This window comes from Dasypus novemcinctus, chromosome 30 (assembly GCF_030445035.2).
Source record: "Dasypus novemcinctus isolate mDasNov1 chromosome 30, mDasNov1.1.hap2, whole genome shotgun sequence".
Lineage (NCBI taxonomy): Eukaryota > Metazoa > Chordata > Mammalia > Cingulata > Dasypodidae > Dasypus > Dasypus novemcinctus.
In genome coordinates, this window is record NC_080702.1 from 16,354,594 (window position 1) to 16,380,993 (window position 26,400).

The 26,400-nt window shown below is 41.0% G+C and overlaps 1 long non-coding RNA gene across 1 annotated transcript in view; it reads left to right on the forward strand.

Annotated features, from left to right (window-relative positions):
* The window catches only part of LOC131276703 (uncharacterized), a 102,416-nt gene that overhangs the window by 60,659 nt on the left and 15,357 nt on the right, over positions 1-26,400 (forward strand). The gene's annotated exons all lie outside the window — the stretch shown is intronic.

The following is a 26,400-nucleotide window of genomic DNA, read 5'->3' on the forward strand; positions in this document are numbered from 1 at the left end:
TGTGGCTTGTTTTTTTTTTTTTTTTTGCTGTCCTCTGTGTCAGTTCACTGAGCGTTTTTTTTTTTTCTGTCTGCTTGTCTCTCTTTGTTGCGTCACCTTTTCTGTGTCAGCTCTCCATGGTGCACCAGCTGTCAGCTCTCTGTGGTGCATGGGCCAGCTCACCTTCACAAAGAGGCCCTGGAGTGGGAATCCAGGGTCTCCCATATGGTCGATGGGAGATGGGAGCCCAACTGATTGAGCCACAGCTGCTACCCTGTATGGCAGATTTTGACATGTGTTTTTCTAGTGATGAAAAGAATCAAATGTTTCTTCTTTGGTAAATGTGTATTTACATGTTTTCCCATTTTTAGGAGCTATTTGTCTTTTTCTTAAAAAAAACAAAAAACAAAAAAAACAAAAGCATATAATTCATCCAAAGTGGTCAGTCAGTGGTATTCGGCACAATCACATAGTTGTTCACTGATCACCTCAGTCATCATTAGAGCATTTTCATTATTTCAGTAATAATAAGAAATGAAAAACAAACAAGAACTCCTTACCTCTTGATCACTCTATGCTTCCCCTGCCATCAACAGATCCCATTTCTGAATACTTTTTATTTCCTCTAAAAATTCATGTTTACATTTTATATAAGTGGAATCATACATTATGTTATACTGTATTTAGGTCATAGTAATGCAAGGTGCCTGTATTTGTCCCTTTGTGTCTGGCTTGCTTCACTCAACATAGTGTTCTCTAGTTAATCCATAGTGGTCCTACAAATAGTGAATAAGTGTTCCTATCTCTCCACCTTCTCTCCAACGCTTATAGTTCTCTGACTTTTTAATAGTGGCCATTCTGATAGCTGTGAAATTCTATCTCGTTTCGATTTGCATTTCCCTAATCATTAATGGGGTTGAATATTTTTTTGGCCATTCTGATAGCTGTGAAATTCTATCTTGTTTTGATTTGCATTTCCCTAATCATTAATGGGGTTGAATATTTTTTCAAGTGTTTTTTGCCCTTTATGTTTCCTCTGGATAAATGTCTACTCATGTTTTTTGCCCTTTTTTATTTTATTCCCCCCCTTGTGGATTTTTGCATGCTGTCTGTTCTCTGTGTCCATTTGCTGTGCTTTCTTCTGTGTCTGTATTTATTTTATTTATTCCCTCCCACCTTGTGGCTTGCTTGCTGTCTGCCCTCTGTGTCCATTTGCTGCCTGCAGTGATTGCGGGCCAGGTGGCACTCTGCAGCACCCGGACCGGCAACTCTGCGCAACGTGTGGGCGAGCCTGCTTTCACAGAGGCCCCAGGACGTGAACCCAGGGCTTCCCATATGGTAGATAGGAGCCCAACTGATTGAGCCACAGCCGCTTCCATTTTGCCCATTTTTCCATTGGGTCATTTGTCTTTTTATTGTTGAGTTATAACATCTCTCTTTATATCCTGAATATTAAGCCCTTATGGAACATGTAGATTTGTAAGTATCTTCTCCCGTTGAGTCAGCTGTCTTTTCACCCTTTTGACAAAGTCCTGGGGGTGCAAAAGTTTTAAATTTTGAGGAGGTCCCATTTATCTAATTTTTCATTTGTTGTTTGTGCTTTGGGTGTAAGGTCCAAGAAACTACCATGTACCACAAGGTCTTCTAGTAGTTGTATGGTATTTGCTTTTATATTTCGGTCTTTAATCCATTTTGAGTTGATTCTTATATAGAGAGTGAGATGGGGTCCTCCTTAATTCTTTTGGTTATAGATAGCCTGTTCTCCCAGCAGCATTTGTTGAAGAGTCTGTTTTTGTCCGATTAACACAGACTTGGTAGGTTTGTCAAAAACTAGTTGACCATAGAGATGAGGGTTTATTTCTGTACTCAGTTCAATTCCACTGATCGTTGTGTCTCTCTTTATGGCAGTATCATGGTGAATTGTCCACATAGCTTTGTAATATGTTTTGACATAAGGCAGTGAAATTCCTCCTATGTCGCTCTTCTTTTTTAGAATGCTTTTGTCTATTCATGTGTACTTGCCCTTCAAAATGATTTTGTAATTGTCTTTTCTATTTTTGTAAAGTTGACTGTTTTAATTTTGATTGGTGTTGCTGTGAATCTATAAATCAGTGAGGGTAGGATTCACATCTTCCTGATATTCAGTCTTCCAGTCCATGAACATGGAATGTCTTTCCAATTGTTTAGGTCTTTTAAAATTTCTTTTAGCACTGTTTTGTGATTTTCTCTGTGTAGGTCCTGTAGTTCTTTTTTTAAATTGATTCCTAGGAATTTGTTTTTTTGTTGCTATTGTAAATGGAATTTTCCCCTGATTTCCTCCTCAGATTTGCGCACTACCAGTGTATAAAAACATTACTGATTTCTCCCTGTTGATTTTGCTGACTCCCACTTTGCTGAACTCATTTATTAGCTCTAGTAGCTTCATTGTAGACCTTTCAGAATTTTCTAAATATAAGATCATGTCATCTGCAAATAGAGTTTTACCTCCTCTTTTCTTAATTCTTTTAATTCTTTTTTCTTTTCTTATTGCTCTACCTAGAGCTTCTATTACAGTGTTAAGTAACAATGGTGCTAGTGGGCGTCCTTCTCTTCTTTCTGGTCTTAAAAGTTAAGCTTTCAACCTTTCCCCAGTGGTTATGATGTTAGATGTGGGGTTTTTCATATGTGTCTTTTATCATATTAAGGAATTTTCCTTCTTTTCATCTCTTTTGAAATGTTTTTTATAAGAGAGGATACTGGATTTTGTCAAATGCTGCCTCAATTGGGATGATCATATGTTTTTTTTTCCTTCCTTCAGTTTGTTAATGTGGTGTATTACTTTGATTGCTTTTCTTATATTGAACCAGCCTTGCCTACCAGGAATAAATCCCACTTGGTTGTGATATATAAGTCTTTCGATATGCTGCTGGATTCGATTTCTAAATACTTTGTTGAGAATTTTTGCATCAATGTTCCTTAGAGAGCTTCGTCTGTCATTTTCTTTTCCTTGCAGTGTCCTTATTGGCTTTGGTATCATGGGGATATTGGCTTCTTAAAAAGTGTTGGGTTATTTTCCCTCCTGTTCAACTTTTTGTAAGAGTTTAAAGAGGACTGATGTAAATTCTTTTGAAGTGTTTGGTAGAATTCACCTGTGAAGCCACATGGTCCTGGAGTTTTCTTTGTTGGAAGATTTTTGAAGACAGAATCGGTGTCTTTAAATGTAACTGGTTTACGTTCTTGTATTTCTCGTAGTGTCAATATAGGTTGGTTGTGCATTTCTAGGAATTTTCCCATTTCATCTCGGTTGTCTCGTTTGTTGGCATACAGTTTCTCAGAATATCCTGTCATGATCCTTTTCAGTTCTGTGGGGTCATTCATAACTTCCCCCCCTTTAATTTCAAATTTTATTTGTTTCCTTTTGTTTTTTCTCTTAATCTTGCTAAGGGTTTGAGAATTTTATTGATGTTCTCGAACCAGCTTTTGGTTTTGATTTTCTCTAGTTTTTTAATCCTCAATTTCATTTATTTCTACTCTAATCTTTATTATTTTTTTCTGCTTGCTTTGAGGATTAGTTTGCTATTCTATTTCTAGTTTCTCTTGTTGTTCAGTAAATTCTTTGAGTTTAGCTTTCTTCTTTTTTAATATAGGCTTTTTGGTCTATAAATTTCCCTCTTAAGACTGCCTTTGCTATATCCCATAAGTTCTGATAAGTTGTGATCTCGTTTTCATTTGTCTGAATACATTTACTGATTTCACTTGCAATTTCTTCGACCTACTGATTATTTAGGAGTGTGTTGTTTAGCTTCCATACATTTGTGAATTCACCTTTATCCTGTCTGTTTCTGATTTTCAGTTTCATTCCCTTATGATCTGAGAAGGTGCTTTTTCTAATTTCAATCTTTTTCTTTCTTGAGAGTTGTATTGTGTCCTAGCCTATGGTTTATCCTGGGGAAGGATAAATGTGCATGGGAAAAGAAAGAATAACCCACTGAGTTTGCATGCTGCATTCTGTATATGTCTGTTAGGTCTAATTCATTTATTATATTGTTTAAGTTCTCTATTTCCTTGTTGATCTTTTGTCTCATTCTATCTAATGATGTGAGAGGTGTGTTGACATCTCTAATGATTAAAGTAGAGATGCCTATTTCTCCCTTAGTTTACCCAGAATTAGTTTCATGTATTTTGGGGGACATTGGTTAGGTGCATAGATATTTATGTCTCCTATATCTTCCTGGTTGATTGTTCCTTTTATTAATATTTAATGTCCTTCTGTATCTCTTAAGACTTTTTTGCATTTATAATTTTTTGTCCAGTATTAGTATAGCTACCCCTGCTCTATTTTGGTTACTTTTTGCATGGAGTATCTTTATCTAGGCTTTTACTTTGAGACAGTTTGTATACCTGGGTCTAAGGTGTTTCTTTGATAAGCAGCATATGGATGGCTCATGCTTTTTCTTTAATACATCCTGTCAGCCTATATCTTTTGATTGGTGAGTTTAATCCATTCACATTCAATGATATTACTGTAAATACATCGTTTATTTCCACCATTTTCTTCTTTGGTCATCATATGCCATATCAGATTTTGGTCTTTTTACTTTTTTGCTTATGCTTTCTTCTATTCTTCCATTCTCTCCTCCAAGCCTCTCTCTCCTGTCTTTTTCTTTCAGGTTCTAAGGCTTCCTTTAATATATCCTTCAAGATGGATTCTTTAATAAGAACTTAGTTTCTTAGTTTCTGTGAATATTTTATAAACACCTTCATATTTGAAGGAGAGTTTTGCTGGATGCAGAATTCTTGGCTGGCAATTTTTCTCTTTCATTATCCCAATTGTATCATACTACTGTCTTCTCACCTCCATGGTTTCTTTTTTTTTTTTTTAAAGATTTATTTATTTATTTTATTTCTCTCCCCTTCCCCACCCCCACCCCAGTTGTCTGTTCTCTGTGTCTATTTGCTGCGTGTTCTTCTTCGTCCGCTTCTGTTGTCAGTGGCACAGGAATCTGTGGTTCTTTTTGTTGTGTCATCTTGTGTCAGCTCTCTGTGTGTGTGGTGCCTTTCCTGGGCAGGGTGAACTTTCTTTTGTGCTGGGTGGCTCTCCTTACAGGGCGTACTCCTTGCCCGTGGGGCTCCCCTACGCGGGACACCCCTGCGTGGCACAGCACTCCTTGCGCGTATCAGCACTGTGCGTGGGCCAGCTGCACACAGGTCAGGGAGGCCCGGGGTTTGAACCGCGGACCTCCCATGTGGTAGGCGGATGCCCTAACCACTAGACCAAGTCTGCTTCCCTCCATGGTTTCTTATGAGGCATCTGTACTAAGTCTTACTGGGTGTCCCTTGTAAGTGATGATTCCCATCTCCCTTACTGTTCTCAGACTTTTCTCTTTATCTTTGCTTCTGACGTTTGACCTGAGTAGTATGTGTCATGGAATAGGTCTACTTGCGTTTATTCCATTAGGGATATGGTTGGCTTCTTGGAAATGTAGGTTCATTTCCTTCAGGAGAGTTGTGAAATTTTCAGGTATTATTTCCTCAAATATTCTTCCCCTCCCCCCCCCCCCCTTTTCCCTTCTTTTCACCTTCTGGAACTCTTATGACATGTGTGTTGTTGCTTTTTGTGTTGTCATGCCACTCCTGCTCATTTTTCTCCATTCTTCTCTCTCCCTCATTTTAGCTCTTCTGTCTTTGGTATCGCTCATTCTCCTATCATTTCAAGTTTGCTGTTGTATGACTTTCATGTGTTTTCTTTTTTTTCCCCCCACTTTTCTTCCTTCCTTCCTTCCTCCCTGTCTCTCTCTGTCTCTCTGTCTCTCTCTCTCCTTTCCCCCACCCCTGTTGTCTGTTCTCTGTGTCTATTTGCTGCATCTTCTTTGTCTGCTTCTGTTGTTGTCAGCGGCATGGGAATCTGTGTTTCTTTTTCATTGCGTCATCTTGCTGCATCAGCTCTCCGTGTGGGCAGCGCCATTCCTGGGCAGGCTGCTCTTTCTTTTGCGCTGGGCAGCTCTCCTTATGGGATGCACTCCTTGTGCATGGGGCTCCCCTACACGGGGGGCACCCCTGCGTGGCAGGGCACTCCTTGCGTGCATCAGCACTGCGCATGGGCCAGCCCCACACGGGTCAAGGAGGCCCGGGGTTTGAACCGTGGACCTCCCATGTGGTAGATGGACGCCCTAACCACTGGGCCAAGTCTGCCGCCCCCAAATGTGTTTTCTTAATCTCACCTATTGTGTCTTTCATTCCCATTAGCTCTGTTACTTTTTTTTTTTTTCTGTTACTTTTTAATTTCGGATTTCCAGTTTTCCTTTGTGCTTGTTCAGTATCTTCTTGGTGTCGTTCATTTCTTTAGCTGTGATTTTTTTCATCTCATTAATTTGATTTCAGAATCAGCACGCATCTTGTTAATCAGTTCTCTCAAATCCTGTGTCTCTTTAGGGACTTTTATATATTCCTTTTCCTGGGCCATGTCTTCCATTTTCTTAGTCTGGCTTGTAAATTTTTGCTCATAAGAGGCATCTGATTAGGATGCAGGTTACTCAGATGTTCAATTTCTTTCCCTTTTCTTGGGATTTGGTGGTGGGATTCTGTGTGTCACTGCTGCTGTTTGATTCTTGGTTCAACCTGGATCATTAGGATTGTCTCTCTTAGTTGCTCAAAACTAGGCTCTGGACCCACTGTTTTTGCTAAAGGAGTGCTGATGCAAAAAGCAGAAGTCTGTTGATCTTTATAAAGGGTATTTATTTGGGGTAGAAGCTTATTTACTAGGCCATAAAGTGTAAGTTACTTCCCTCACCAAAGTCTTACCATGTGTTAGAGCAAGATGACTGCTGGTGTCTGCAAGGGTTCAGGCTTCTTGGGTTCCTCTTCTTTTAGTTCATTTCCAGGATCAGCTCTTCTGTTTTCACAAGGTCAGCTCTAGACTATGAGGCTCTCTAAGCTTTGCCTCTCTCCACAAGGTCAGCTTGTAGACTATTAGGCAAACAGCTCTGTCCTCATACCAGGGCTTCTTCTGTGCCTAAGGAGCTGTCCCTCTTCCTCTGGTGATGTTCTCCTGTGTGTTCACCTCCTGGGCTCAAGCTCAAAAACTCCAACCATGTTTTATGCCATATCGTTTTCTCTGTGAGTCCCACCTACCAAGGGGCAGGGATGCAACATTCTTAATGTGGCCTAGCCAAATCTTTGATCATTATTTAATCATGTACATCTATGAATCCTATATAATCTAATTGCCCAGAGGAAAAGACCAGTTTACATGCATAATCCAGTGTTTCTTTTTGGAATTCATCAGTAATGTCCAACTGCTATACCCAATAATGGTTTGCAGACCTGCTTCCTCGGGCCTTGAGAGGGAGGGTATAAAGGCCAGCAAAAGCCTCTCTAACTTCCTTATTTTTAATTTTCTCATATGTACAACCTAGTTCTCCTAGCAGATGGCACTCTTGGCAGCCCTTTCAGTTCAGTGCCTGGTTGGAGTGTTTTTGCTGTGAGACAGACTGCATCTGTGTGGTAGAGGTTCTTGCCTAGAGATAAAGAGACTTGTAATTTAAACTTACTCAGAAACAGTTCTTCAGCCTTCTGTCAGCCTGCTCCCTTTTCCTGGGTAGTAGTAAATGATTCCACGTCCCTCTGTGTCTTCAACAATCATTCCCACTTAGTAGAGAAGTAGATTGAGAGGGTCATGATCTCTTTAGTCCTTTGCTGGCTCCCAAGGGAAACAATGATATGACCCCATCCTGCTCGGTAGAGCTCATGGGACACAGCAGACTAAATTTGTGGGTCACAAGCTGTCAGCTTAGTCTGTGTCCCTCTCCCTCCCCTTTCTGGGGGTGGTGGATCCCTGGAGACCCCTTTTTCTAAAGTTGTTCAGAGGCCTGAGTGTTCTAAAGTCTTTAGTGTGGGGGAGGGTACCAGCAGCAAGAGCTGCTGCTTTCAGCTCACAGTTTTGCTGTTGCGATTCCCCTCCTTTGTCCGTCTCTGTCCTGGGTGGTGTTCAGCCTTACCCTGCTGTCCTAAACCCTAGAAGGTCTTTTTCCAGTCCATTTCAGTCTCTTCTCCAGCTGTTTTTCTGAAGGAGGGTAGAGTCCCATGTCTTCCTAGTCTGCCATCTTCCTGGAAGTCCTCACAGGTGTCTTTTGACATCTCCAGTGAACTCAGTCTCCATGGATCTGCATAAACTGAATCTACGTTTACCAAATATACGACAGGAATTTCTACTTGATTAGAGGCAACCTCTTTTTGGTGGAATCAATTCAGTTCTAGGCAATGCATTCTGTCATGTTTCTTCACTCATCTTTGTGGTATAAGATAATACTTATAAATATGAAAACATCGATATCTTACCATTTAAAAATGATCATTTAATAATACTGTATTTTTCCATCAGTCTTCCTTTTCTCCACCAGGTGTGTTTATTCATTGAATTACTGGCTCTCCATCTTCATTCTTTAACAGTGGGACCGTCATTATGGAGGGACGCAGAGGGTCAATGCTGACTCCCTCTAATGTTGCTCTCTAATTGCATTTCAACAAAGATTTTGGATATCAGGTTAAAAACCAAGTGGAATCTGAGTTCTTATTTGTCAAAGACTCTCATAGGATTTGAGCATCTAGAGGGTCCAAGGTAATGATATAATACAGGGTACTAACTCTTCTTCCCAATGCCTGTGTGCTGTGTCCAGGCTCCTGGCTATGACATCATTGTGATAGTTGACAGGTCATTCTATGTGATGCCTCACAACTCTCACGATTTTGATCTAATGACGAGTCATATGGGCTTTCCTTTAGTTTTGGACACCAGGAACTATGCCAGCATCTGAGGTTATCCTCACAGTTAGCTTCCCTAGGCCCTGTGATCTGGAGGCCACCTTATAAAGATGGACAGTTTGGTTTCTCTGTAGACTTAGTTGTAAGCATGTGTGCAGATGGTGCAACTCCATTGCATAGTTTCTTTTTTTTGTTGTTGTAGTTGTTTTTTTGGTATCTCTTTGGTTGTTTTTTTTAAAGATTTGTTTTCATTTCTTTATTTCTCCCTCCTCCCGTGTTGTTTACACTTGCTGTCTCTATCCATCTTCTTTTGTTTCTTTAGGAGGCACTGGGAACTGAACCTGGGACCTCTGATGTGAGAGGTAGATGCCTAGTCACCTAAGCTACCTCTGTTCACTGCTTTGTTGTTTCTCTCATTGTTTTTCCTCTTGTGTCTCTTGTTGCATCATGTTTTTGTGTCAGGTTGCCATGCCTGCCTGTCATGCAGGCTCACTGTCTTCTTGAGGATGCACGAAGAACCAAGCCACGGGCTTCCCATATGGTAGGCAGGAGCTCAATCTCATGAGCCACACCCTGGGTTCACATTAAGGCCCCTCCCCTTGGAGCACCAGAGCTTGAGCAGTCCATCTCACCTGGAAGAAATGCACACAGTCATCTCCACAAGCTCATACAGTCTCACAGTCACACCACAGAGACTCACACATGGATTCCCTTAAGCCTCCACACAGCCTAACCTGTAACCCCCAAATGAACAGATCCACCCCTGGGGACTGTGGAAGGAAGAACAGAACTCCTTAATAGAAAACCTTTCATCATATCCCATATCCGCATTTTACAGTGAGGCTGGGATCAGGCTAGGTCAACAGCCTACAGCTTGTAGGAAGCCCCCTATTTCATCTCACTTTTTCCCACAATATTTTGATGAGCCCAGAATACCTACCATTTTCATTTGCTCTCAAGGTCACCTGCAATGTAGAAAAGAAAACAGAGTGATGATAGGGTCATGTTTTGTTGTGTTTTTCCAGGTCTTGGTGATTTTCAAAAAGAGATGGGAAGCAGTGGTAAATTCAAAGGCCCCATGAATAAGCTTGGGAGACACCTGTGGGAAAGGCTCCAGCTCTTCTGGAGGAAGTGATTTTCAATCCTATTTACCAAAATAGGCAATTACAAAAGTCTGAGTTAAAGGAAGGAAAATGGTGCTGAGATAATTAACACAACCTTTCTATTTGGTTTAAAACCAGATGCTGCCATTTTTAAAGCCCTCTTTTGTCAGGGATCTGTTCATAGGATTCTTTCAGTTCTTCCTTCCACAAAGCAGCAGTGTGTGTCTATAGGTACAACCCGTAGCAAGATCTGTACTCAATGTGAAAAGGAATGTGAGAAAGAAACATTTCTGTCTTAGACAAAAACAGGTGGCCTTACCTCAGCATTAGAGGGAGTCTCCTCATCTGCTCTGTCACTAGTGGGCCCCTCCATCAGGTCTTCCATGGAACTAGAGGGACACAGAGTAGCCGTCAGTACACTGGGTGCAGTTCGTGCATTACCTGGGGAACTTTAACTAGGACAAGGGGCTACAGTGATCAGGGCTGGTTGGGTAGAAAGCACACATGTGATGCTACTCAGACTTCCTTTGTGCAAGAAGGAGAGATTAATGAGAACAGGAAAATTACCGGAAGTAGAGTCCTTGGCTTTGGAGCTAAAGGCAATTTAAATTAATGTGAAGTAGTTCATCTAATATTGGTTCTAAATTACACACTGACTCAAACACAGAGCCCCTACCCTTCTGCCCATTTTGAAGCCCAACTAAATTTCCTGAATCTCCTTGACATCCAGTTCATTATGGATTCGCCAGTTCCATGTATTTTATAAGATTTTGTTCAATTTCATAAGTTGACATGAGCATAACGAAAATTCCTATTTTAACCGTTTTTATTGGTACTTAACTCATTGGCATTAATTACCTTAACAATCTTTAACATCACCATTGATCTCCAAAATTTCTTCATGACCTGAGACAGATGCTCTTTATAACTCTTAATCTCATTGTCCTTTTCCCCTAATTCCTATTGATAATCCTTAATCTCATTCCTTCCTGTTTTCTTTTCCTAGAGGTTTCACATATGCAGAATCATACACTCTTTGTCTTTTGTGTCATCTGATTTCACTCAGTATATAATCATGTTGATGTCATTCATGTATTAGGATGTCTCAGAACTTCCATTGCTTGCTATGGCTGAATTCCGTTTTATGGATGTAGCAGTTTTTCTTTTTGTATCCATTCATCTGTTGATGGATACTTGCATAGTTGTGACCATTGGCTATTGTGAATAATGCTCCTATGAAGAGTGGTTTGCAAGTATGTGTAGTCCTGTTTTCCAATACATAGATATATATCTATTTGTATATATGTATGTACATAGATTTGTTGAATTGCTGGTCATATGGTTACTGTGTTTCACTTTTTGAGGGATTGCTCACAGTACAGGACAGTATGCATTGGTCATAGCCTGCAGAGCTTTTCAACAGATACTGAGCCTTCATAGGGATGAATTGATGCTGGCCCTTGAATTGTGCAAACTAATCGACTACTGTAGTATGCTGAGCAAGGAGGGGAGAGATGGGAGGGGAAGATGCAGGAACTTTAGAAGTATCTAAAGTATTCATTTGTTTGTGAATCTAAAACTGCTCTGAATACAGGGTATTAATTTTTTTATAATATGCAAGCATCACTTATCAGGTGTATTAGCCAAAGGGGTGCTGATGCAAAGTACCAGGAATCTGTTGGCTTTTATAAAAGGTATTTATTTGGGGGAGAAGCATATAGTCAGAAGGCCCTACCTAAAGATCCCTCTCAAGGTACTCTAAGAAGTAATTGGTCACCTGTGGTCACCTGAAGTCATTTACCACGCGTTGAAACAAGATGGTGGGCACGTCTCAAGGGTTGAGCCTTCCTTCTTCCCTTAAGGCTCCATGATCCCAGCTTCCTCCCATCTCACCTGTAGGCTGGCATGAGGCTGAGCTCACAGGGCTTCTCAGCTGCTCTGTTCTCTTCAGCGTCAAACTCTCAGGCTCATCTCTGTATTCTTCTCTGCAAATTATTCTGTGTTCTCCCTGAGCGAACATCTGTCTGTTCTTTATTCAATAAAGTGAAAGTGAAACCTTCGAATTTAATATAACCAGAGGGATATCATGTCCACAGGAATAGACCAGTTTACAACCATGATCAATATCTCTTTTTGGAATTCATAAATAATATAAAACTGCCACAGGAAGGATGTTTTTCATGTAATGTTCAAAACTAAACTAATAACCAAACTTTAGGTTGAAACACTGGCCACTATTAGATGTGAACAAATCTTGTGTTGTAAATTTATCCTTAATTCTGTGATTTGGCACTTCTGATTTAATTAGTAAATTAAAGTGTTCACATGTGAAAAAAAGAATATGGCTTAGGCATTTTATGAATTTTCCCTACATATGGGACTGAATAAACTGCAGTCATTATTCTTGAATCGACATGATTGCATTTCCATATTGCCATCGGTAGGGCAGTTCCTCGGTGATATCTTCCTGTGCTCCCTCTTCTTGGGCAGGTAGTGATTTTCATGCTGCTGATGGACTGGGTATTATGGCAGTAGGTTTTTTTGACTAAGAAACAAATTTTCTCAACCTTGAGACAAAAACCTGGGAAAATCATTCAGGATTGAAAGAGCTGTTGACAACTTAGAGTCAAAGGTAGGAACATTATTAATACTTTATTTACAGTTGAAACTTCTGATCCCCTTATTCATAAGTTGCCTAATGGACACATGTGAATTAAAGTCAGAGTTCAAGAAAATCTTGTCATTTTATTTTTACATAAAACACCCAACAGATCAATATGAAGGCTTGTGAAATTTGCAATAGGTGATGTGCCTACTTAGCTTACCTTATAATTTTGGGCAGTATTTGGAAACTGTAGGCTTGGGAAATTTCAGCAATATGCACAGATGCTACATCTCCCTTGTACAATAGCTAATACTCCCATTTCACAGTTTAAGGAAAGGCTCAGTGTATCAACATTGAGGTTACTTGATAGGTGTGTGTTAGACTCTTCACATGAGTTTGGGAACATTTGTCTCTGTGCCTGGGATCCTCCTTCTGAGTTGTGTGTATAATAAACAACCCTACTACATATGGCTGATGAGGACTGAATGAGTTCCTGTATGTAAACTTTGCAGTGGTAAGATTATATTCTTGACGTCGTCGACAGTGGCAGTTGTCCTGTGTAAATAAGACCTATGTTTAGGATAAATACACAGTAGCACATACACACACATACCTGTGCAATTATACTACTTAGACTTAAACATTGACAAACTGCAGCTCCAATTTATGGTAAGCTAGACCCCCCAAAGGGAATTCAGCTGATTCCAGGAACTGTAGTAATGTGATCAAAGATCTCTTCCTGAAAATCAGTTTCTCTCACCACATCCATAATCCTCACTCCACAAGTGAAACGTTATCACTGTGATATCCACTCTAAAGCCAACAAGGAAACCCCATCATAGTCCTCTAGATTTCTTTCCATAGCCAGGAGATAACAGAATTTCCTCTGTACTTGAGGCCACCTATAATGAAGGAAAAGAAACGCTGTGAGGTTTGTCTCCTGGTGGGTTCATTTTCCATGGATTTTTTGCTGTCTTTCTTGCTCCAGAAAAGCAGATGGAAAGCAGCGGTCATGTCGGAGAACACAAAAGCAAGATTAGAAGACGTCTCTAGAAGAGGCCTTGAGGAATTTTATTTCAAGTCCATCTGGTTGACAATTACAAAATTTTTAATTGAAAGAGGATAAATGTCACCCATTAAAAGTCCTTATACCATACGCTTTCCTGTCTGGTCCTATTGACCTTGAATGCCCTTGGAACCAGACATCAACTAGTAAGGGATTCTACTCACACACACACATGTACACACTACACACACAAGAGGATGGTACCTAAATTCTATGATCTACATCATGTTTTCAAATCTGAACTTGACTGAAAACAAAAAAACAAGAAAGCCACATAAGTATTTCAAGCAATAAAAGTAATCCTTATCTAAGAATTGGATGGGTTTTCCTCTTCTGCCTGGCAGTCGGAAGCTTCTCCAGTGTGTCCCCAGCGGGAACTGAGAGGACACAAAATAACTGTTAGTACATTGGTGGTTTTGTCGTGAATTACTCAGGGAAACTTTCTTGTTGAGAAATGGCCTCTGTTTATCACTGTTGTTTAACAAGTATGAATTGAGCATTTTATCTTCAAAGAAGGTTTAGGTTACAGAGAAGTCATGTACAGGATAGAATGGATTCCCATATACCCAACATTCTTCTCCATTACCCTTTCCCCTTTTAATAACATTTTACTTGTGTATGGTATATTTATTACAATTGATGTACAAATATTGCAACATTTGTCAGTGATTATATTATGGTTTACATTGTAGACCACACACTTATATAAGTTTGATGAAATTTAACATAGCCTGTATACATCATTGCAAGATCATGTAGAGAAAAGGAATAAAAGCACAAAAAATAAAAAGGAAAAGAAAAAAGATCATATAGAACACTTCCATTGCCCACAAAATGCCCCATGTTCCATCTAGTCTGTTCCTCCTTCCCCGCCTCTAGGTACCCATGGCAACCACCAAGCTTCACTCCTTGAAGAACAAGATTCATAGTTACTTGCAGCAATGTTGAGAGCTTGACATACTGGCCTGTCCTACACTATTAGGCCCTGCTTATGCTCTCAAGAGTCTCCCTCCCCTCTATTTGAGAACATAGCAGTACTTCTCAGGATGGGACTCTATCACATTCCCGCTCATTATGTGCGTCCCACCCATGACACAACACACTGTGACAAGGCGAACACTTACTCCCTAGAAGCCTGCCCCAGGTGTGCATTCTCCCAAATGCTCTCCAGAACACCCTAAACCAGTAACTCTCCCCTACCTTACTGCCAAAACAACATCCTGAACTTTGTAGTTTCAAGCAGGTACCTTCAGATACCCAGATGTTACCCGGTCCCTCCCCAAATGTCCCCCCCCCCATTCCATGAATAGTCCAACCCACCCTCCTCACTCTACCTCACACACAGACCATCCCTGTAGTGTCACTTCACCACTGACATGCCCATCCACTGAACAACTACATACTTCTACCTTATCATAGATTTTTTCCCATATGGGCATTTGCTCACAACTTTCTTCTCCCTGTCTCTTGTAAACCTGTCTTCCAGATTCTAGCTCTGTGAGTCTGCTCAATTTATTTAGTTCACTGAACTAAAATTTATTTAGTTTACTTATTACACTGAGATCACGTAATAATTGTCCTTCAGTGCCTGTCTTAGTTCACGCAACATAATGTCTTCAAAATTCACCCATATCATCCCATGTGTTCTTACTGCATTCCTTCTTACAGCTGAGTAATATTCCATTGTATGTATATACCACAATTTGTTTATCCACTCATTGGTTGATGGACTTTGGGTTGTTTCCAAATTTGGCAATAGTGAGTGATGCTACTCGCAACATTGGTGTGCGTATATCTGTTTGTGTCTCTGCTTTCAGTTCTTCTGGGTATATACCCAGCAGTGGGATTGTTGGATCATATGGTTGTTGTATAGTTAGCTTCCTGTGGAACAGCCAAAATGTCCTCCACCATGGCTGTACCATTCCACATACCCACCAGCAGTGGATGACAGTTCCCATTCCTCCACGTCCTCTCCAACATTTGTAATCCACTGTTTTTTAAAAATCATTGCCCGTCTAATGGGTGTAGATGATATCTCATTGTACTTTTGATTTGCATTTCCTTAGTAGTGATGTTGAACATCTCTTCAAGTGCTTTTTAGCCAATTGTATTTCTTCTTTAGAGATGTGTCTGTTCAAATCACTTGCCCATTTTTAAAACGGGTTGTTAAGTTTTTTATTTTTGAGGTATAAGTGTTCTTTATATATGCTGGATACTAGGCCTCTATCAGATATATGGTTACCAAATATTTTCTCATATTGTATAGGCTGCCTTTTCACTTTCTTGACAAACTCCTCTGAGGTACGTAAGTTTTTTTTTTTTTTTTTTTTTTTGAGGAGGTGTAGGATTCCTTTATATATGCTGGATATTATTTCTTCTTTGATGTCCTTTAACAGTGTTGTGTAGTTTTCTGTGCGGAAGTCATTTCCATCTTGGGCTGTTCAGTTCGTCTTTCTTCTTTCATCAGTGTAGGCTGCCTGTCTGTTTCTAGGAATTTGCCCATTTCCTCTGAATATCCTTTTGGTTGGCATAAAAGTTTTCAAAGTATCCTTTTATGATACACTTTATTGCTGTGGCATCAGTGGTGATATCTCCTTCCTCATTCTTATTTTATGTATTTGCATCTTTTTTTTTTTGTTAGTGTAGCTAAGGGTTTGTCAATTTTATAGATTTTCAAGAACCAGCTTTGCTTTTGTTTATTGTTTTTAGTGTTTTTTCCTAGTGTTTTCTTATTTTTTATTTCATTTATTTCTGCACTAATCTTTGTTATTTCCTTCTTTCTACATCATTGGGGTTAGTTTGTTGTTCTTTTCAAGTTTCTCCAGGTGCGTAGTTAGGTCTTTGATTTTAGCACTTCTCTTTTAATACAGGCATTTAAGGCTGTGAATTTCCTTCTCAGTATAGCTTTTGCTGCATACCATAGGGTATGGTACTTTGTGTTGTAATTTTCACTTGTTTCAAGGTAGTTACTGATTTCTTTTGGAATTTCCTCCTTGACTACTGATTGTCTAAGAGTGTGTTGTTTAACTTCCATATCTTTGTGCCTAATCTGCTTCTGTGCCCCTCGCTGATTTCCAGTTTCATTCCATTGTTGTCAGATAAATTATTTTGTATAATTGCAGTCTTTTGGAATTCACTGCGAGTTGTTCTGTGGCCTAGCACGTGGTCTATCCTAGAGAGTGATCCACGTGCACTTGGGAAGAATGTACATTCCAGTGTATTTGGGTGTAATATTCTGTATATGTCTATCAGGTCCAGATCCTCTAATATATTATGCAAGGTCTTTGTTTATTTATTGATTCTCTGTTGAAATGTTCTGTCTAATGTTGTTAATGGTGTATTAAAGTCCCCCACAATAATTGTAGAGCCATCAGTTACTCCACTTGGTTTTTCCAGTGTTCGCCTCATGTATTTTGAGGCACCCTGGTTAGGTTTGTAAATGTTTATGATTATTCTTTCTTCTTGAGTGATTTCTCCCTTTATGAATATATTGTGTCCTTTTTTCTCCCTTACAATAGTTTTGAATTTAAAGTCTATTTTATGTGATATTAGTATGGCTGGTCTTTGCCCTTTTCTGATTGTTTGTATGTAAAATTGTTTTCTATCCATTCACTTTTCATCTCCTTGTGTCCCTAGATCTAGTGAGATTCTTGTAGGCAGCATATGGATGGGTCATATTTCCTTATCCATTCTGCCAATCTCTTGATTGGGGAATTTAAGCCTTTAACATTCAGTGTTCTTACTGCCAAGGAATTATTTATATTAACCCAATTTTGTATAGGTTATGCATGCCAAATGTTTTTAGGAATAAAAAAAAATTTTTTTTTTTTTTTGAGGCATTGGTGATGTAACCCAGGACCTCATACATGGGAAGCAGGCACTCAACCACTGAGCTACATCCACTTCCCTATACCATATGTGTTTATTTCTCTTTTTATCTTTTCAGTTATTCTTACACTGTCTTCTCCCTCTTTCTCTCCTGTTTTTTCCTTTCATCCTGCAGAACTCTCTTTCGTATTTCTTGAAGGGCAGGTTTATTATGGACAAACTCTCTTAGTTTCTGTTTATCTATTAATATGTTGAATTCTCCCTCATTTTTGAATGCCCCTTTGCTGGATAGAGAAATCTTGGCTGGAAGTTTTTTCCTTTTAGCACCTTAACCATGTCATACCACTGCCTTCTTGCCTGCATGGCTTCAGATGATGTAGCAGTTTGATATAATTGATGAATTCCAAAAAGGAATACTGGATTGTGTTTGGAGTCTGATCTGTACCTGGGCATGATTGAGTTATGATTAGGGCATTGAGTCAGATGAGAAATCAGCACCTAATCTTATCGAGCTTCCCTTGTATGTGATGGATCTCTTTTCTCTTGCTGCTTTTAATATTCTCTCTTTGTCTTAAGCATTAGACAGTTTGAGAAGTACATGTCTTGTGTTAGGATTTATATGTTTTCATGTGCTGCACTTCCTGGACATGTCCATCCATGTCCCTCAATAGAGTTGGGAAATTTTCAGCCATTATTTTCTCCAACATTCCTTTTGTCCCGTCTCCCTTCTTTTCTCCCTCTGAGCTGCCTGTAATGCATAAGTTGTGGATTTTGTGTTGTCATTCAAATCCTTAAGTCCCTCCTGGAGTTTTTAAATCTTTATTTGTTCTACTATCTGATTTCAGATGTACTGTCTTCAGATGTACTGACTCTCTTCTCTGCCTTTTCAAATCTGCTATTATGTGCTACTGGTATGATTTTGATTTCCTGCATTGTGCCATTTGCCACCCTTGTATATGGCATCTTTTTAGGTATGTTTACAATTTCTTTAGTATGTTCCCTCAATGTTTTCTTAATATCCTTAATCTCTTCTTTCACTTTATAAAGTTGATTCATGATATTTGTTTGCGCATCCATATTCTGTATCTCTTCCTGTTTTTTAGTTTGTCATTAGACTGGGTCACATCTTATTTCTTAGTATGGCTTACAATTTTTGTTGCTTTGTAGGCATCTAATTATCTTGATGGGTTTATTCAGTTGGTTAGTTTTTCTTTCTTCTCTAGAGTTATATTTTGTTCTTTTTATGCGTTGTAAGGTTTCATTTTGATTCTTCATTCCTTTTATTCTGTTTCCTTGATAAAAAATACGACCAGAGAAAAGGAAAGATATAAGAATAGAAAAAGAAAAATAGTAGTAGTAATAATGATAAAAGGTAGAAGGGGTGCTGTAGAAGACCTAGGAAAATAATTTATATGAGTAAAAAATCATAAGTACAGAAGAATAAGGTTTAAAAAGTGGAATATAGAAAATGAAATGAGAAATAAAATAGAGAAAAAGATATAGAAATAATTTGAAGCTTGGGATGATGAAAAGAGAGGAAAAGAAAATAGAATAGGAAAAAAAGAAAGTGAAAAAAAAATAAGGAAAGGAAACAGAGAAAAAAGAGATAAATAAAAATTCAGAAATATTGGAGCCCAAACAAAAAGTGGTGGGATGAATGAAAACAAAAGTAAACAAAAGATAGAAAAAGGAAGGAAAGAAAGAAACATTGTAGGTAGGAAAAATAAGTAAAAGTAAAAAAGGGGGGACAAAGAAAGGGGAAACATAACAAACGAAAGAAAATGGCAGCAACAACAACGAAACAACGGAGGAAACACTGCCTTCCATTTGGGCCCCTAAGGAGCTTCTCAGGCTGCTGGTGTTCATCATTCATCCTACAGCCTGCCCTCTGAGGGTGATGATCTAGGTTTTTGCAATTACAGTTTAAAAAGTTAAAATTGAAAAAAGAAGTTTTGTTTTTCTTTTTTAAAGAAATAACAGATCCAGGAAAGCCTAAAAAAAGAGAATATCTGTATGTTCCTTGTCATAAAGTACAAGCTGGATGCCTGACAACCAGGTGGCTCCTGCTCTTGATTGACCTGGGAATCAAACCTGGGGCCTCCTATATGCAAGTCAGGAATTCCTCAACTGAGCTGCCTTGTCTCCTTAGGTTAACTGGTCTTTAGAGAGCTAGCTGCCACCTTTCCCAGGTGTGTTTAGACTTGTGTAGCTTGCTAGAGTCCTGCTGATGAGGTGCCTGTGCCCAACCCCTCTCCACTGTCATTGCTTTCTCACCCCAGGTGGGCAGCTGGGTGTTACAGCTGGCCTGAGGGGAACCCCCCTCCCTTCTCCCAGTCAGGTCCGGGTACCCTATGAGATTCAAAGGTGCCGTTGCTAGACAAAGTCACCACAAAGAAACCCCCTGGCTGTGCCAGACCCCTCTTCCTCCCAGGACACGCCCCCTCCCTGTCCCTTGGCAGCAACAAGCCAGGGGCCATGCAGTTACTTGCTGTGATTGTGGGGTATATGTGCTGTTTCCAGACACAGGGGTAAGCAACTCAGTTTTCTTTATCTTTCTAGTACTTTCCTAGATGACTCAGGGCACCTTCCTGTTCAATATATATCCAGAGCAGCTTCTCTAGATAGGTCTCTGTCTTCTCCCCTTTTTTTCTTAGAGGATACGTCTCTGGATTTTCATGCTGCCTCCACCCTCTGTCACCACAGAACTCATGCTTCATCCTTAACTCTCCAATATTTCCTTCTTATTCAGAAATTTATGGATACTCTTAGGCTAAAATCACCTTGTTTCCACAAACCTTAGGTGAAATTTTTGTGTCATGGTCATCTGCGGTTTGTAGAATCAAAGCCTTCAAACATGGATATCTATTTTCTACCTTGTAAATTTCTAATATTCTAAATAAGAAATTTTCTGAATTTCTACCATCTAATTTCTAAATTTGGAGTTCAGAAATAGAGCCTCATGTCTATAGATGTATGGTGGAAAGAATAGTCTTTAATAAATTGGGAAAGAATGGACTTTAACAAATTGTTCTGGAAGAACTGGCTATTCATAGGCAAAAGAAAGAAGGGGACACCTGTCTCTCACCCCATATTCAAAAAATTAACTCACAATGCTTAAAAAACCTAAATGTACAAACCAGGACTATAAAACAAGAAGAAAAATAAAACATTAAGAAGCATCTTCAGATGATTATATTCGGCAATGTTTTCTTAGGTTTGACACCTAAAGCACAAGGAACAAAAGAAGGAAGAGCTCAGTGGGACCTTATAAAAACTAAAAATTTTGTGCATCAAAAGGCCTTACCATGAAAGTAAGAAAGAAAATTTATTAGTGTAAGAAAATACTTGGAAATGACATTATCTAGTAAGAGTTTAATATCCAAATTATCTAAAGAAATCCTACAATTCTGGCATAAAAAGACAAGTAACCTATTTAAAAACGGGAAAAGTCTTGGGTAGACATTTCTCCAACGAAGATATAGAAATGTCCCAAAAGCACATGAAAAGATCCTAGAAATCATTAGCTATTAAGGAAATGCAAATCACAACTACAATCTGATACCAGTTCATACCCATTAAAAAGACAACTACTAAAAAAACGGACAGTTACAAGGGTTGGAGAGGATGTGGATAAATAGGAATATTCATCCATTGGTGGTGGTAAAAAAAAAAAAAAGTTGTAGTTGCTGTGGAAGACTGACAGTTACTCAGAAAATTAAGTATAGAATTACCATATGAACCAGCAATCCCACCAGGATGGAACCAGGATCTGAAAGCAGTTCCCACTCTAAGCCTTAGGCCTCTTGGCATTTGCACCACAGCTTTGAAGAACTCCATGGTGCTGGCCTTCTCTGGCTGAAGTTCCTTTAGATTCACATGGTCAGAGTCTAAGTCACCATTTTAACATTTTTTGTTCTTAGAAAAATAAAATATTTTATGTAAGCGTCATTACTCCAACAGTGATGCCCCAACTTTCATTCAGAAGATGAAATTTTCTCACTTTATCTTTTTCCTTTGCCCTGACACATTTTTGAAGATTTCTTTTAGGTCATGGCTGTTAGCAATAGGATTCTACTTTTTTTTTTTTTACCTAGGAAAGTATTTATTCCTAAGATTTGATGCATAATGTCTCTAAATACAGAGAACTTGAATATGTAGTGTTGGAATTTTTTAACATTATATATTACAAGTAACTGTCTTTTTAGTTGCATGACTCTTCAGAATTTTTTTTCTGTAATTCTATCATTGTTTTTATGGAGGTAATTGTATTTGTTTATTTAACTTTCTTTCAATTCTTTGAAAACTAATACAGGTTGAACATACTTTGCCTAGATAATACTTTTAAAAATACTTTTTATTTCCTTTTCAAAGACACATAGATCACACAAAACGTTACATTAAAAAATATAGGAGGGGGAAGTAGCTGTGGCTTGCTTAAACAGTTGGGCTCCCGTCTACCATATGGGGGCCCTGTGTGGGCATCCCGGGGCCTTCTTGTTAAAACAGGCTTGCTGGCAAGCTGGGATGTGCTGCCAGTCCGGGTGCCGCAGCGTGCTGCCCAGCCCGCATGGCCACGGAGTGCCACTGGCCCCCAAGCGCCACAGAGAGCTGACTTAGCAAGGTGACACAAGAAAAAGGGAGACAAGCAAAAAACCAAAAAACCAAAACACAGAAGAACTTGCAGCGAATGGACAGAGAGGAGACAGCAAACAAGCCACAATGGAAGGGGAATAAATAATTTAAAAAAACACACATTAAATACCGACCCAGAAGTACACACTGTGAATGGACACAGAGCAGACAGCTCACAAAATGCTACGGGGGGTGGAGATTAAAAAAATACATTATTCTAAAAAGACAAAATAGGTTCCCAGATGCCCCACTCCCCACTCCCCCCACCTTTCCCACATAAAGAGGTTCTTTCATTAGAGTGGTACATGCATTGCATTTGATGGATACATTTTGAAGCACTGCCAAACAGCATGGACTATTATTTAGAGTAGTTTACACTCTCTTCCAACCCATTCAGTGGGTTATGGCAGGATACATAATGTCCTGCATCTGTCCCTGCAATATCATTCAGGACATCTCCAAGTCTCAAAAATACCCCTGAGTCCAGTCAGTGACATAATTGCTTCCGTTGCTAGAGTCACAATAATTCTATAGTAGAATATCAGTTCCATTCTAGTCCATATTTTATTCCTCTATCCTGAGGACCCTGGGATGGCGATGCCAAGTCCTTCTCTTGATTGAGAAGGGGCTTCTTTCCCACGTGGCTGGTGGATGTGACTCTCATGACCGCAGCTGTAGGCTCTCTTGGTTCCTTGGTGTGGTGGTTGTCCATCCTCACCTCCGTTTCAACTGATCTGGATAATTCCAATGAACTGGAGTATAGGTGCTGCAACACCACAGAGGCTGAGGGCCCAGCTGGCACGTGGGCAGCCCAGAAATCCAAGTCTCCTGTGCATACTGCAATCCCAGCACCAATCACAGGTTCAGAAGAGGCAGTGTAGAAAGTGACATTTTTTTTTTTTTAAATTTTATTTATTTAATTCCCCTCCCCTCCCCCGGTTGTCTGTTTTCTGTGTCTTTTTGCTGCGTCTTGTTTCTTTGTCCACTTCTGTTGTCGTCAGCAGCACGGGAAGTGTGGGCGGCGCCATTCCTCGGCAGGCTGCTCCCTCCTTCGCGCTGGGCGGCTCTCCTTATGGGTGCACTCCTTGCGCGTGGGGCTCCCCTACGCGGGGGACACCCCTGTGTAGCACGGCACTCCTTGCGCACATCAGCACTGCGCTTGGGCCAGCTCCACACGGGTCAAGGAGGCCCGGGACTTGAACCGCGGACCTCCCATGTGGTAGACGGACGCCCTAACCACTGGGCCCAAGTCCGTTTCCCGAAAGTGACATTTGAATCCAACATCATCACACTTAGGAGTACAATTCCAAATTAGGGCCCACCATTAAGGCACTGATCTCTTGAGCTATCTGTGATGACCGTAGGACCAGGGTGTCTTCATAGCCCTTAAGAGCACTACTACCTGGGGTTGTCTAGTATCATCTTTGGCTCTCTATGAGATCCTGCTGAGACATGCATAAGCACGACCCCTCTGATGACCTCACAACTCAGTTTGAAGCCTCTTAGGTCTCTCATTCTATCTTCCAGACTCTAGCTCTCTGAGTCGGCTCAGTTTGCTTAAGTCATATCAGAGAGATCATGTAATATTTGTCCTTTAATACTTGCCTTGCTTCACTCAACATAAGGTTCTCAAGATTAATCCATGTTATCCTGTGTTTCTGTACTGTATTCGTTCTTAGAGCTAAGAAGCATTCCTTTGTATGTGTATACCATATTTTGTTTATGCACTCATTTGTTGAGGGGCATTTAGGTTGATTCCAACTTTTGGCAATAGTGAATAATGCTCCCATGAAACATTGGTGTGTATATATCTGTTGATATCCTTGTTTCCAATTCTTCTAGTTATATACCCAGCTGTGGAATGCTGGGTCACATGGCAGATCTGTAGTTAGTTTTTTGAAGAACAGCCAATCTTTCCTCCACAGTGGATGGATCATTCTACATTCCCACTGTGAGTGGATGAGGGTTCCCATTCCTCCACATCCTCTCCAACACTTGTAGTCCTCTGGCCTTTAATAGCCATCAGTATATTGGGTCTAAGATGGTGTCTCATTGTAGTTTTGATCTCTTATAGTTAGTGATGTTGAGCATCTTTTCATGCACTCTTTAGTCATTTGTATTCCTTCTTTGGAGAAGTTCTGTTCAAATCTCTTGTCCTTTTTAAAAATGGGTTGTTTGTTTTCTTATTTTTGAGATAAAAGATTTCTTCACGTATGCTAGATATTAGGCTCCTATCAGATATATGGTTACCAAATATTTTCTTTTATTGGATAGGCAGTCTTTTCACTTTCTTGACAGACTCCTTTGAGGTGCAAAAGGTTTTAATTTTGAGGACTTCCCTTTTATCTATTTTTTCTTTTTCTGCTCCTGCTTTGAGTGTGATGTTCATGAACGGATTTCCTGTTACAAGTCCCTGTAGATGTTTCCTTACATTATCTTCCAAGGTGTTCATGGTCTTGGCTTTTGTATTTAGAGCTTTGATTCATCGTGAGTTGATTTTTTAGTAAGGTTTGAAATGGTGTTGTCCTCTCAGTCTTTTGCATATGGATATCCAGTTTTCCACCCACCAATTTTTGAAGAGGTCGTTCTCCCTCAGTTGAGTGGGCTTGGTGTCCTTGTCGAATACCAGGTGACTCTATGTGAGGATCTGTATAAGAACTCTAAATTCAGCTCCATTGGTCAGTATGTCTATCCTTGTGAGAATACCATGCAATTTTTGACCCCTGTTGCTTTATAGTATGTTTTAAAGTCAGGTAATGTGAGTCCTCTGATTTGATTTTCCTTTTTCAATAAGCCTTTTACTGTTCTGGGCCTTTTGCCCTTCCAAATACATTTCATAGGTAGTTTTTTCAATTCAGTAAAAAATGCCGTTTTGATTTTTATTGGGATTGCGTTGTCTGTAGTTTAGTTTGTGTAGGATAGCCATGCTAATGATATTTATTCTTCCTTTCCATGAACAGGAAATATTCTTCCATTTATTTACGTCGTCTTTGATTTCCTTGAACAGTGTTGTGTAGTTTTCTGTGTACGTCATTTACAGCTCTAGTTAAAGTTATTCCGATATATGCGATTTTTAAAATTTACTATTTTAAATCATAGTTTTTTTTCTTCATTTCCTCCTCAGATTGGTCATTACTGGTGTCCATAACTGTTGTGATTTTTGCACAGGTGGTGTCCCGCGGGCAGGTTCCACAGTACCATGACTGGGCGCCTGGCGCTGTCCGTCAAGGGTAGGGCCGCGCTCTCTTAGGGGCGTGGCTTCCTGGAGCGGGGCGGGGCCTCATTGGCCCAGGCGCAGGCGCAGAAGCTCCGCCCCTTAAGTCCCGCCCAGTCCACGTTGGTGGGGCTCCTCTAAGAGCTCGCGGTGTTTGGGGAGCGCACGAGGTCCTGCTGGCGTGTTCCGGGGGTGCCCCCCGGGACCCCGAGGGCAGGAGGGACGTGTTGTCAGCCGGCGTGTGGGGCTGCAGGAGCGCTTAAGGGCCCCGCCTGTGTTCCCACCCACGGTAGCGGTAAGTTTGGGGACCCGACTTGGCGTCGGGGCGGGGCGCAGGCGGGCGGGGACCCCCAGAGGCGCGGAAAAGCGGGCGAGCGAGCCTCCCCTTGCTGCGTCGAGGGGGCGCCCGTGCCGCGCCCCCTCAAGTTCCTGCTGGCTCGCCTGCGGGGCGCGGGGGGCGGAAAGTTGTCCGCAGCGCCCGGGTCCTGCGCGGTCTCAGGGCCTGTTGGGTCGCAGGGCCGCGCTGGGTGGGGGGGGGGGGGGTGGTGGTGTCGCTGCTTCCAGGGACGGGGGCGCGGTTCAGGGTGCAGTCGGGGGTCCCAGCCTAGCCTGGCTGGCCTGTGGCGCGGGGCGCCGTGTCAGAATAAGGGTCCCCTGGCCCACGGGAAGGGTGGCCCGCCCCACCCCCGCCCTCCTTCCTGCCCCCCCCCCCCCACGGACCCTCCTAATCCCCTCCTCCTGTCCTTCCCATGGCCCCTCCTACAACCCCTTCCCCCACTGTTCTTTCTCTCCGAGAAGGTCCCTGTTCTCCCAAGGTCCCTCCTTCCCTTCAGGGTCCCTTCCCCCTGAGACCGTCTTGCCTTCCCCATGGTCCCTCCTCACCCCCAAAGCCTCTCCTGTCCCCTCCAAGGTCCCTCCTCTTCCCCCCACAGGTTCTCCTGTTCCTGGATGGTCCCTCCTGCTCTGTCATGCTACTTCCACCCCTACAGTTCCTCCTGTCACCCCCACTGTTCCTCTTGTCCTCCCCCCCTAAGGTCCTAGTCGCTCAGAGGTCCCGTCCTCCCCCCCCTATGGTCCTTCCTCCCCCTTCCCTCCGGCCTCCCAGGCTCCCTTCACCCTCATGGTCACTCCCACCTCCCCAAGGTCCCTTCCCACCAAGGTCTTTCCTCACCCTCGAGGTCTTTCCTGCCCCTTCCAAGTTCCTCCTCCACCCTACCTTTCCTCCTCCCCTCAG